Source organism: Ambystoma mexicanum, chromosome 6p, assembly GCF_040938575.1.
Source record: "Ambystoma mexicanum isolate Mex_15411 chromosome 6p, UKY_AmexF1_1, whole genome shotgun sequence".
NCBI lineage: Eukaryota > Metazoa > Chordata > Amphibia > Caudata > Ambystomatidae > Ambystoma > Ambystoma mexicanum.
Genome location: NC_090935.1, coordinates 892,283,444 through 892,297,060, shown reverse-complemented (window position 1 = coordinate 892,297,060; position 13,617 = coordinate 892,283,444).

The window sequence follows — 13,617 nt, the reverse complement described above, 5'->3', positions numbered from 1 at the left end:
TGAAGACGGTGATAGAATTTAGCTGAAATTAAAAACATCCGCTGCCCGCATCCACCTTGTCTGCCTAGAAGCAGGTGCTTAACCTCAGGGCCAGGCCACTATCTTCACATCTAATTTAAAATGACGGACCCTGCACAATGGGTTACATTTTATTCGGTGACCGCTCCCCCCAATTCAATCTGTGGTATGGGCTTAATTTAGTGCCAGCGCTCGATTTATAAGAATTCCATAATCATTTTGTCTTCTGCGATTTCCCAAGGCACAGCATTTTAAAAATTGTTAATTGATAATTACTTCACATAATCGTTGAGGCCCCCTACAATGTTTTTTATGCACATTTTGCACATTGTGATCAGTTTAGACCCAGTTGGGGGCCTGTGAGACATTTACAGGGTAATTCATAGAAATTCACACAAAAGTGGCGCACGCGACTGGCGCACAGCGTGCCCGTGCAAATGTCTGCGCCAGCCACGTGCGCTAAAATCGATTTCCGCGCACAGCGTATTCATGGATTTTCGCATCCAAAACCAGCCGTGGCGCAGCATGGCGCAGCGACCCTTCAGCAGCGCCAGTTACACCCCCAAGAACGCCCTCACGCAAGGAACAGCCTTCAAAATCCCCAAATAATCGCAAAGGGCTGCGCTAACCCTAGACCAGTTCACAGGACTGGCAAACAGCAAACGCCAAGCGGGGAACGTGTATTTCAGTGGTTCGCGGGAAGTTCCACACGCGATTGTCCTGTGTACGCGTGCATCAGGGGTGCGCGGGAAGTATCACACGCGATTGGCCCTGTGCGAGCAGGGTACGTGTATTCCAGGGGTGCGTGGGAAGTTCCACACGCCATTTCAGCAGGGTACGTGTATTCCAAGGGTGCGCGGGAAGTTCCACACGCGATTGGCCCCGTGCGAGCAGGGTACGTGTATTTCAGAGGTGCGCGTGAAGTTCCACACGCGATTGGCCCCGTGCGAGCAGGGTACGTGTATTTCAGGGGTGCGTGGGAAGTTCCACACGCGATTGGCCCCGTGCGAGCAGGGTACGTGTATTTCAGGGGTGCGCGGGAAGTTCCACACGCGATTTCAGTAGGGTACGTGTATTTCAGGGGTGCGCGGGAAGTTCCACATGCAATTTCAGCAGGGTACGTGTATTTCAGGGGCGCGCGGGAAGTTCCACACGCGATTCCATCAGGGTACGTGTATTTGAGGGGTGCGCGGGAAGTTCCACACGCGATTCCATCAGGGTATGTGTATTTCAGGGGTGCGCGGGAAGTTCCACACGTGATTGGCCCAGTGCGAGCAGGGTACGTGTATTCCAGGGGTGCGCGGGAAGTTCCACACACAATTTCAGCAGGGTACGTGTATTTGAGGGGTGCGCGGGAAGTTCCACACGCGATTGGCCCCGTGCGAGCAGGGTACGTGTATTCCAGGGGTGCGTGGGAAGTTCCACACGCGATTTCAGCAGTGTACGTGTATTTCAGGGGTGCGCGTGAAGTTCCACACGCGATTGACCCCGTGCGAGCAGGGTACGTGTATTTCAGGGGTGCGCGGGAAGTACCACACGCGATTGGCCCCGTGCGAGCAGGGTACGTGTATTTCAGGGGTGCGTGGGAAGTTCCACATGCGATTTCAGCAGCGTACGTGTATTTCAGGGGTGCGCGGGAAGTTCCACACGCGATTTCAGCAGGGTACGTGTATTTCAGGGGTGCGCGGGAAGTTCCACACGCGATTCCATCAGGGTACGTGTATTTCAGGGGTGCGCGGGAAGTTCCACACGCGATTGGCCCCGTGCGAGCAGGGTACGTGTATTTCAGGGGTGCGCGGGAAGCTCCACACACGATTTCAGCAGGGTACGTGTATTTCAGGGGTGCGCGGGAAGTTCCACACGCGATTTCAGCAGGGTACGTGCATTTCAGGGGTGCGCAGGAAGTTCCACACGCGATTTCAGCAGGGTACGTGTATATCAGGGGTTCTGGGGAGTACTACACGTGAATATGCTGTGTGGGTCCTCCCAGGTGTTCGCTCTACAACCTCCACGGCCCCTGCAGGCAGTCCACACCACGGGGAACTACCCTGCACCCCTGCTCATGTCCCGCAGGCAGCCCATCCACCATGGGCATGCCCCCCAGCCAACCCACATGTCACCTTGCACTACTGATCACCAACACATGTCTCCCACCACCCCCACCCCCCAGCCACCAGCGGCAGCCTCCAACAGGCCCCCACTCATGTCTACCACCACCCCCACCCCCCAGCCACCAGGGGCACCCTCCACCAGGCCCCCACTCATGTCCAACTCATGTCTCCCACCACCCTCACCCCCCAGCCACCAGGGGCAGCCTCCACCAGGCCCCCACTCATGTCTCCCACCACCCCCACCCCCCAGCAGTGCAGGGGCAGCCTCCACCAGGCCCCCACTCATGTCTCCCACCACCCCCATCCCCCAGTAGTGCAGGGGCAGCCTCCACCAGGCCCCCACTCATGTCTCACACCACCCCCACCCCCCAGCAGTGCAGGGGCAGCCTCCACCAGGCCCCCACTCATGTCTCCCACCACCCCCACCCCCCAGCAGTGCAGGGGCAGCCTCCACCAGGCCCCCACTCATGTCTCCCACCACCCCCACCCCCCAGCAGTGCAGGGGCAGCCTCCACCAGGCCCCCACCCATGTCTACCACCACCCCCACCCCCCAGCCACCAGGGGCAGCCTCCACCAGGCCCCCACTCATGTCTACCACCACCCCCACCCCCCAGCCACCAGGGGCAGCCTCCACCAGGCCCCCACTCATGTCCAACTCATGTCCCCTATTACCCCCACCCCCCAGCCACCAGGGGCAGCCTCCACCAGGCCCCCACTCATGTCTCCCACCACCCCCATCCCCCAGTAGTGCAGGGGCAGCCTCCACCAGGCACCCACTCATGTCTCCCACCACTCCCACCCCCCAGCAGTGCAGGGGCAGCCTCCACCAGGCCCCCACTCATGTCCAACGCATGTCTCCCACCACCCTCACCCCCCAGCCACCAGGGGCAGCCTCCACAAGGCCCCCACTCATGTCCCCCTGCACCCCCACCCCCCAGCCACCAGGGGCAGCCTCCACCAGGCCCCCACTCAAGTCTCCCACCACCCCACCCCCCAGCAGTGCAGGGGCAGCCTCCACCAGGCCCCCACTCATGTCTTCCACCACCCCCCAGCAGTGCAGGAGCAGCCTCCACCAGGCCCTCACCCATGTCTACCACCACCCCACCCCCCAGCCACCAGGGGCAGCCTCCACCAGGCCCCCACTCATGTCCAACTCATGTCTCCCACCACCCTCACCCCCCAGCCACCAGGGGCAGCCTCCACTAGGCCCCCACTCATGTCCCCCTGCACCCCCACCCCCCAGCCACCAGGGGCAGCCTCCACCAGGCCCCCACTCATGTCTCCCACCACCCCACCCCCAGCAGTGCAGGGACAGCCTCCACCAGGCCCCCACCCATGTCTACCACCACCCCCACCCCCCAGCCACCAGGGGCAGCCTCCACCAGGCCCCCACTCATGTCCAACTCATGTCTCCCACCACCCTCACCCCCCAGCCACCAGGGGCAGCCTCCACCAGGCCCCCACTCATGTCCCCTTGCACCCCCACCCCCCAGCCACCAGGGGCAGCCTCCACCAGACCCCCACTCATGTCTACCACCACCCCCACCCCCCAGGGGCAGCCTCCACCAGGCCCCCACTCATGTCCAACTCATGTCTCCCACCACCCTCACCCCACAGCCACCAGGGGCAGCCTCCACCAGGCCCCCACTCATGTCTCCCACCACCCCCACCCCCCAGCAGTGCAGGGGCAGCCTCCACCAGGCCCCCACTCATGTCTCCCACCACCCCCACCCCCCAGCAGTGCAGGGGCAGCCTCCACCAGGCCCCCACTCATGTCTCCCACCACCCCCACCCCCCAGCACTGTGGGGCACCTGCCAGCAGGCCCCCACTCATGTCCAACTCATGTTCCCCTGCACCTCCACCCCCCAGCACTGTGGGGCACCTGCCAGCAGGCCCCCACTCATGTCCAACTCATGTTCCCCTGCACCCCCACCCCCCAGCACTGTGGGGCACCTGCCAGCAGGCCCCCACTCATATCCAACTCATGTTCCCCTGCACCCCCACCCCCCAGCACTGTGGGGCACTGCCAGCAGGCCCCCACTCATGTCCAACTCATGTTCCCCTGCACCCCCACCCCCCAGCACTGTGGGGCACCTGCCAGCAGGCCCCCACTCATGTCCAACTCATGTTCCCCAGCCAACATGTCATCACAATCTAGATCCCCGGTCCCTATGGTCAGCCTCCAAATGCAAAACACCCACCCGAGTATTGCATCCACCCACTCAGATATGGCAATAACATGATAGAACTGCAAATGCAAGTTTGGAAACGAACACATGTCCCTCACATACACCCAATGGGTGTCAGTGAATCTCAAAACCCATATCATGATATGCATGAAACCAATGAGATGATACTACACATTGAAGTTTGATCAAAAATATGTATTAAAGAAAACATGAATTGAATCAAAAATAAACTAACAGAAATGGGAATGTAAAAAAAGTAAAAAGAAGCATGTCCATGAAAAAATGCAAAACCAAAAATCAGAATCCAAAGGAATGGTGTCCAAAGTCACAGTCCATAAAAGAAAATCCAATGGGAAATTATAATTGAAAGCCATTGCTCCATGGGTAAATTGTAAAAAGAAAAGAAAATCCAACAGTGAACTATGTACAGGTGAACAAGCCAGGGTCCATGATCCCAACAAAAGAAATGAAACCTATCTAACAACACTACCTAACAAAAAATAACTATATACAAAAATGTGGCCCATTGTCCAAAAGGTCCAAAGAAAATGCAAAAACAAAGGAAACCTAACACTAACTACATAACTATTTACATGGGCAGCGGGCTAGTCCAACGGTTCACTGGATGTTGTCATGGGCCAGGGCATCATCGAACTCCTGTTCAATGGCTTGGAGGCGGGCATGTTCCCTGGCCCCGAGGTCTCGCAGGGATAAAGCAGTGTCCAGCTCCAACTCCCTGCGAAGACCTTCGAGGCACTCAGCCCGCCTCAGCGCCCTCCGCATGGAGTTCTCCGCCCTGACCATTGTGAGCCGTTCCTCCTCTGCCCGCTGCCGCTCCGCACCTATCTGCTGGCCCAACCGCTCCCACACGGAAGCCACTCCCATTCCAGGGTTCTCCTGCCCTCCGGCCGATGCCTGCACCCCTGATGTTGATGGCCCCGAGCCATGATGCCTCCCACGTCGAGCCTGCCGCTGCCTCCGACGCAACTGCCTGTGCCAGCACAACGGCATCCAGGCTGATGGTATCCATCGACACCGTCGTGCACGTGCCCTGCCCGATGATGCCGTCACATCCTCCATCTGCTGGGGTCCAGTTGCTGGTGTGTCCACCCCTGCTGGACCTCCGACTCCCGACTGTGGCAGGGATGGGATCCCCACCGAGCCGGCTGCATTGGTCGGGGCAAGTCCACAGGGGGCCCTGGTGGCATCTGGGCCGGAAGACGGCATGGAGAACGACTGGTGCATAGTCTCCACAGAGGAGGAGAGGGTCGCCAGATTGGCCGACACATGTAGGAAACCCCCGACCATGGCCGTTCCCAACTGGGCCACGTCGGCACGGTGCTCTCCGTGATGACGTGCATGCTCCTCCCGGGAAGCACGCACCTCATCACGAATTGCACCTGTGCGCAACGCGACACCAATCAGGACCTTCTCCATACGGCCAGGGGTCCCCTCGTACGCAGGTGGAGGGGAGTCAGATGACATGGACATCCCCCCTACCTGCGGACGGGCCTGGAATGGGGCATCCCTGCTGGTGCATGGTGTGGGAGTCACAGTGTCAGGGCCAGTGACATGCACAGGCCCCTCCAGGGCGACCTGTGCTGCCTCCTCCCCCTGCCCCTGGACTGCAACACTTGCACCAGCAGGGATGCCCCCACCAGGCCTCATGTGCGCCTCAGTAGCGGCCTCCTCCTCCTCTGTGGAAACCACCAACCTGGATGGCTCCACCCCATCTTCCGCCGTCGCAAGCCCCTGTGGGGGCTCACCCACCCCTTCCGCTGCAGCCGTGGGGGCATCCCCACCGCTTTGCTCCACAGAGCCGTCTCCGCCCTCTTCTTCATGTGGCGCTGTGTAGAGGGAGACATAGAACACAAGCATCAGGGTACTGTACAATGGTCCCCTAGACAGGAAGCAATAGCAGATGAGTGGCACTGTCAAAGATCACTTCCATCATGTCCCTCCACAACACATGGCTCAGTGCAGGTAAAACACATGTGGTAACAGGCATGGCACATGCTATGGACATTAGCATACATGTCCAAGAGATTCTTGAAACATACACTGTTGTTTTGGAACTCACATGCATCATGTGCCATACCTATCACATGCACACACTTCACCCTAGTTTCATCCATCTGGCCTCGTATACCACAGACACAGTGGATACAAGGATGACTAGGTTGCATCAGTGAACCTGAACATTGCGACAGACATGTGCCATGCATCCCTGGCATTCACAAGTCACAGACACGCAGGTCAGACACACAGACATGGACAGCATACATGTACATGGCATCAGCACCCATCCCTCACCCATGTCCAGGAGCAGAGACTGGCATGCCTTCATGTGGCCATTCCGCATAGGGCAACCCATGTTGCATTAGAACACATGCACCAACAGTGTGGTTCACACATTACTGGTCTCACATGCATGACGTCCCTGCACACACACATGCATACATGGCCTATGTCACACATACAGGCAAGTATCAGACAACCAGCACACTGCGACATGCCCTGTCTCACACAGCAATGCTTGGCCACTTCACCGCTCAACTCCAGACGGGTCTGCCTCTCAAGGATCTGGGCATGGAGCGCTGGGCCTACGCGTTCCAGGACCCTCATCTGGATGGTACTCATGCTGCCCCAGCCCCCCTCCACGAGGCGCCGGGCCTTCAAGAGGGTCCTGGACCTGCAGTCATCCCAGCGCTTCTTGACATGTTGGTAGTCTCGGACTGCCACCCCCTCCGCGTTGATGGCAGTCACGATGTCCGTCCAGATCCGAGTCCGTCCTTCCTTGTTGGCGCGCTTACTTCCGAAGAGGGCACCCCAGGACTTGCTCCACCAGGACACCAACTTCGGTGGCAGTGAAGCTGGTGCCCCTCTGCCTCTCTGGCCGGGGGTTGCCAGTGGTGCTAGATGTTGCAGTGCCCGACATGGCAACCCCAGAGGCAGGAGTGGGTGGGCAACTGGGTCCTGGGGCTGGGCTGTGGAGCGATGGTATCCCAGTCGGGAGTCTTCTATTCCAGCAGGGGTGGACACAGCAAATGGACCCCTGCAGATGGCTGATGTGCAGGCACCAAATGGCAGGGCACGGTGGCAGCAGGCAGGCAGGCAGCAGCAGATGGCTCGTGGGAGGCTGCTCGGGGGTCTGGGGGGCAGTAATTCGGCTTTTTGGGCAGGAGCGTGGTCTTCCGTGTGCTTACGCGTGGCCAGCTTGATACGGAGTGATTTGGTACGTGAAAATCCTGCACGTCTGCATGTAAATCGAGGAAAGGCCCTTAGCGCGTATGCACGTCAGCACGCATATGCGATTTCATTGGACCAAAGGCCCTTAGCGCGTGAGCGCGTCTGTGACGTGAGGCGCGCAGGTGTTTCCCTCATTACACGTGATGACAGAGCACACGTGGATTTCCACCAATCGCGTGTGGAACTTCCTGCGCACCCCAGAAATACACGTGCCCACGCCAATCGTGTGTACGCTCACTTCCCTCCGATTACACGCGATGACACTCGGACGTGCAGTTTTACCACGTGTGCTCGCATATGCGATTTCATTGGCCCAAAGGCCACCATGCACAGCTGTGACGTCACGTGCATGGCCGTAGAGAATTGCGCGTGTAAAAATGAAGAGATACACGTCCGAGTGTCAAAGCGCGTAATTGGTGGAAATGGCCTCATTGCGTATGCGCGTCTGTGACGTGTGTATAAAAGGTACGTGTAGAACGCCATTTCCTTGTACGTGATTTTTGTGGAGAGCGAGTGGGTGAAATCTGTACTTCTTGTCGTTTCACATGCGATGTACTTCACAGCGTTTCCAGTTCCTACTCCCTGTTACCTCTGACAGCTTTTTCTCTTTTCCTCTTTTTCTTGGGCCTGTTTCCTCAAACAGCGTTCCCTACTACTGTTGTCCTGTCTCCTCAGACAGCGTACAATTCTTCTTTTGGCGGGGGTGTTGCCAACGCGCACACGCGCATATTTTTCACGCTTTTGTTCCTGGCGGACGGTGAGACGCGCACGTATTTAACATCTGTGCTTGCCCCGTGTGTCGCGTACCCCTTCAGAGGTCATTCTAGGCTGCGTGTGACATGCATACGTTCATTCTTTTGTTCCTGGGTGCCACAGCGTAGTGCCGGTTTATTTTTCCACGCACGTGGTCTAGGAGGGGTTGCGTGCACCTTACTTTGCTTTTTTGGGGTGCCTGTGCGTTGCGTGACCCGTCATCTTTCCCCAGGGGTGACATACAGCCTTGCTAGAGCACTAGGGTACGATTACCATCTGGTACCCAACCCCTTTGACCCCCAATTGCCCAGGACAATAGTTCACTTCGACTCCCATACGCACAATAACATCAGTGCCATGGCTGGGAGGCGAACAAGCCGTAAGGGTGGCAAAGGTGGCCGAGCCCCAAGTGGTGGCCGTGGTGGATCCGGTAGGGGATGTGGCCGTGACTTGCAGGGCGCCCCTAGCCCCCCATGTGTGGAGGAGCAGTCAGGGACACCCATTCCCCCCCCTGGTTGAGGTTACCGTGGCTGACACCATCCATGCTCAGCCCTTGTTGGACCAGCCCACTGTGGAACCAGACCTGGCACAGGGTGACTCCATGGCTGACTTCCAGGTCAGCAGGTCTAGGCCACGTGCGCCGGTAAACGTTGGTGTCATCAGGCCACGTGGATCAGGGGCAGCTAGGTCATCTGCTGCCCCGTGTAGGCAGGCTGGGGAGGCTGCAGGGGCAGCTGCGGCTCCATCCACCCCACCTCTCACACACCCATCCAGGACAGTGTCGGTCCAAGTCCATCATGCTGACATTCCCCCTGACACCATCACACTTGAGATGATGCCTGCACCAACTCCCATGCTGAGTGTGCAATCCCACGCTCCTGCCCCTAGTGTCCAGAGCGGCGCAGGACACTCCGGATCCCCACCACCTTCCAAGCGGAAGAGGAAGAGTGCTCGTCCAGTAGAGGCTGATGCCCCAGACACGGCTACACAGTCCGGCCCGTCAAGGAAGCCCAGCTTCAATGAGGCCAAACTGAATGCACTTGTAGAGTATGTGTCCGCACATGACCGCGAAATGGTGATTGTTGCAGGATCCAAGACCACACCTGCACAACGTCAGGCACACTGGCAGACCATTGCAGACATCATAAGTGCCCTTGGAATCGTGAGGCGCACAGCTAATGAATGCTACAAGCGCTGGAATGACCTGAAGCGCAGGGCAAAGAATAAGCTGGCCTCAAGTCATGCCGCAACTCTAGTGACTGGAGGTGGGTCTCCAGCAGACGACATAGAACTCACTCCACATGAGCAGGTTGCTGGGACCTACGTCACGGAGGAACAGATCCAAGGCATGGGAGAAGTGGCAGATTACGAGGCATTGTCCGGTGAGTGCACATGCATGTGTGTGTCATCCATGTGCATGGTGTGTGTGGGAGGGCTTCTGTTTGGGTGCCAGGGGAGGGTGTGTGTGCCTGAGTGGTTCGGCTCACCCATGTGCCTCTTCCTATACATTCTTGGCAACAGCATTTGGGTATAGCAGCATCCCTTCGGCCAACATTAGACATCCAGCCCAACACCACGGCAGTTGCCCTTGGAGTGTCATCTTGCCACAACACTGTTGCTTATTTACCTCTGTTTATTCAGGCAGATTGTTTGCATACCACCACTTTTACTCAGGATTTCTCAGTCCTATTGTCACATGTCTGACATGGCTATGGTACAGTGGACTGGCTCAGTTTCGTGGACATGATTAGTTTGGACATGTCCCTGTGCTATAGGACCATTTTTGACTGGCAGCTGCAGGTTAAACATTTGAACCATTACAATGAAAATAATCAATTATATGAACAAACTGGACTGAATGAACAATTGGTGACCTCCTCTCCCTCTTCACTTCATAGCTAGGGTACATGCCATCTGTGTGATGGCATGTGTATTTGACCTGCCAATCACTGGCCAATGTGTGATGCCACTGCTAGGCAGCATGCAGCAAATGTTTTCATCTTCCATCTTGGTGTCATCAATGTGTGCCATCTGCCTCCACATCACATGCAGTGACGGTGCATGCATGGGAGTGTTTTAGTCATGTGGGACATGTGTCAATCAAGTACTGTTTCTGTAGCCTCTCAGGCCTAATTGTGTGCCATAGTGCTAATGCCTGTTTCCATTTGTTTTCTTTCATGTCTTTGCAGGGGAAGACGCACTTGATACTGCTGGGGTTGTGGAGATGGTGCAGACCCAGGAGGGGTCTGAGGGCCGACCGACCACCAGTGAGGGACGTGGTGTGGTGGTGGGTGAGAACCCACAACTGCTGCAGGTCGTGCTCTCAAGGGGTGTCTCTGGCTGCACCTCCCTCGAGCTGTACTCAGGTGTTGATTCGGATGATGAGACCTACGTGCCGTTGCAGGTGAGTGTTCCTGGGAGGGATTCTGTTCTGTCCGACCCACCTGCACCAGGGTTAGAACCCTCAATGGGGATGTCAGTGTTGGCAGGTACGCCTTTGCTGGTTACGGATGCAGGGTCACACTCCGAGACATCTGATCCTGTTCCTGGGCCAGCAGATCAGAGGTGGAATGCAGTCCTGCAGCCTCAGGCAGTGCCGGCACAGCAAGGCGCAGTTCGCCTTGCCCCAGACAGGTGTGGTGCCCGCCGACGTGGTGGCCGTACGCCACCTGGCAATACCGCATGGGAGCAATCCATTTACGGTATGGCAACCCAACAGGCAGCATCATCAGAGATGATGGCTCAGGCCATGGATAGGGTGGCCACTTCCATTGTCCCCCCGAAAGGCTGATGGAGCGACTACAGCAGGCAACCGACTCCATCTGCCAGTCACACAGGGAGGACATGTTGGCATGCGACAGGGACAGGCGGGTGGCACTGGCGACTCTGCAGGAAGCCATCTCCATAGAGTCCCAGGGCCACAGGGAAGCCCTGAGGCTGGAACTCCTTCACCTCAGGACTCTTGTTGAGCTTGAGTCTTCAACAAACCGAAGGACAGAACAGCAGCTGGAGCGTCTCACCCGTACGCTCTCAGCTGAGATGCAGGCAACTAGGGCGGAGGTCTAGGCATCCCGTGAGTTGTTGCATGGGGACCTCCGCACACTAATCCTCCAGAACGAGACTTACCACACCCGCATGCTTGCAGCCATCGAGGAACAGACTAGGGCCTTGCGTGGGCTGCCTCCCATAGTGCCACCACCTCCGGATGCAGCTGCAGAGGGTGAGGATAGCGACAGCAGTGATACTCCCACAATAGGGTAGCCGTGTAGGCCATGAGCCCATGGAGGTGTTTTTTTTTTCGCAAGATCCACACAGGTGGGTTTTGGTGTGCACCCTGTCCTCGGACCTCCTGGGTGGCCTCCCCAACCCCCCCCCCGGGCCCATTAATGGCCATTTTTGATATTTTTATTATTTTTTTTGGGACAGTGTGTTGCCTTGTGTGGCTCCCGTGGGCATACGCTGCATTGTGGGTGGGCACATGCAGGCTTGTCATGGATTTGGTTCAGATGCTTGGGTTTTTGTCACACACACCCCTCCTGCTTCCCGTTTCCATGGGCTTGCAAAGGGTGTGCCCAAGTGACATTGACGTACATGGTGACATTGAACTCCCATGAGCTGTGTGGGCAGTCTGTAGTCAATACTGTGTATACATTCATAGTGCATATTGTTGTTGTCTTGTACACTGCGTGGTGTATTGATATGTGCCTCTGCATCCATCTCATCCTCCATATTTGCAGGTCCATTCCTCATGTCTTCACGATGCGGTCCACCTTGGAACTGGAGTCCATGTTGTAAGCAGTGCACCTACACTCTTGCGTGGCGCTAACACTGTATACTTGGAAGTGTTCGGAGGGCTGTCATCATCAGGTGGTGAGGCTAGCTAATGTTTAAGTCTGTAATGTCATGTTTAAGGTACGTTGGAGGTTGTGTAGGTGACTGGTATTCTTGGTAAGTATTTGGTAATGTGGGTTGTAGGTCTTGCATTACTGTGAGCATTTCACGTGTGGACATGTTTCCATTAGGGACACTGTAGCTGCTGACACTTGGGGCATGTTGTGGGGAATAATTTCTTTCCTCTCACATTGCATGACATGCCATGGTGTGTTGTGTGGCCGTGCCGGGGAGGGGGTGGGTGACATGGCACTGTTTTCATGTAGTATTTTGCAAGTGGGTATTCATTTTTGCAGCATGGAAGTGTCTTTTCACGACACTGCATTGGTGGTGTTTGTGTAGGTAGGGATGCACACATTGTGACACTTCCACATGAACAATCTCAGGCTGCTATGGTTCTGACAGTTGACAGTCCCTTTGTTCGTCTTCATTGTCAGGTCGAGTCATCATTGCTTATCAGATGGTATGTGCCAGGCCTGTGTGCACTCCACTGGGGTGTGATTTCTATGTGAAGTAATTAGCCACCAGCTGCGTACGGGCTGCCTCACCCCGTGCCCTCTCCCCTCCCATGCGCAGCGGGCGTGCATGTGGTTGGGGATGTGGGGGCACCACCATGTCCACGGCCAGGCCCCGGCATGTTGCAACATTGTGCAGGACACATGCTGCCACTATGATCCTGCACACTACTGGGGGCGCATATAATAGCTGCACGCCAGAACGGTCAAGGGAGCGAAAGCGTGACTTGAGCACTCCGAATGTGCGCTCCACTATGCCCCGGGTTGCAATATGGGCTGTGTTGTATCTTACCTCTGGAGGCGTGATGGGGTTCCGAATTGGCGTCATCATGTGGGTGCTCAGAGGGTAGGCACTGTCCCCTGGTGAGGAGGTGATGGGTATCATTAGTGGGGTAGTGACATAACTCTGCATCTGACATGCATGCATGTGCAGTGGCATTCATACTCACCGAGCAGCCATGTATCGCCATGTCGCCCAGCTTCTAGGTCCCGGTTTAGGGTAGACATTCAGTAAATGAAGCTGTCGTGGGTGGACCCTGGATAGTTGGCATATACTGAGGTGATGATTCCCTTAGCATTACATACTACCTGCACGTTGATGGAATGCCAGTGCTTGCGGTTCCTATAGATGTGCTCAGATGCCCTGGGGGGACGTAGTGCCACATGGGTGCAGTCAATGGCACCTAGCACTTTTGGGAATTGTCCCACACCGTAGAAATCGAGGGTGGCAGCCTGCCTTTCTGCAGGTGTCCTGGGCAGGTATATGTGCCTACGGACTGATGGGCGTGCAGTGATGATGTTCAAGACCTGGTGTAGGCAGCGTGACTGCGTGGCCTGTGACACCCCACCCACTATGGCACTTGTCCGCTGAAATGATCCTGTGGCCAAG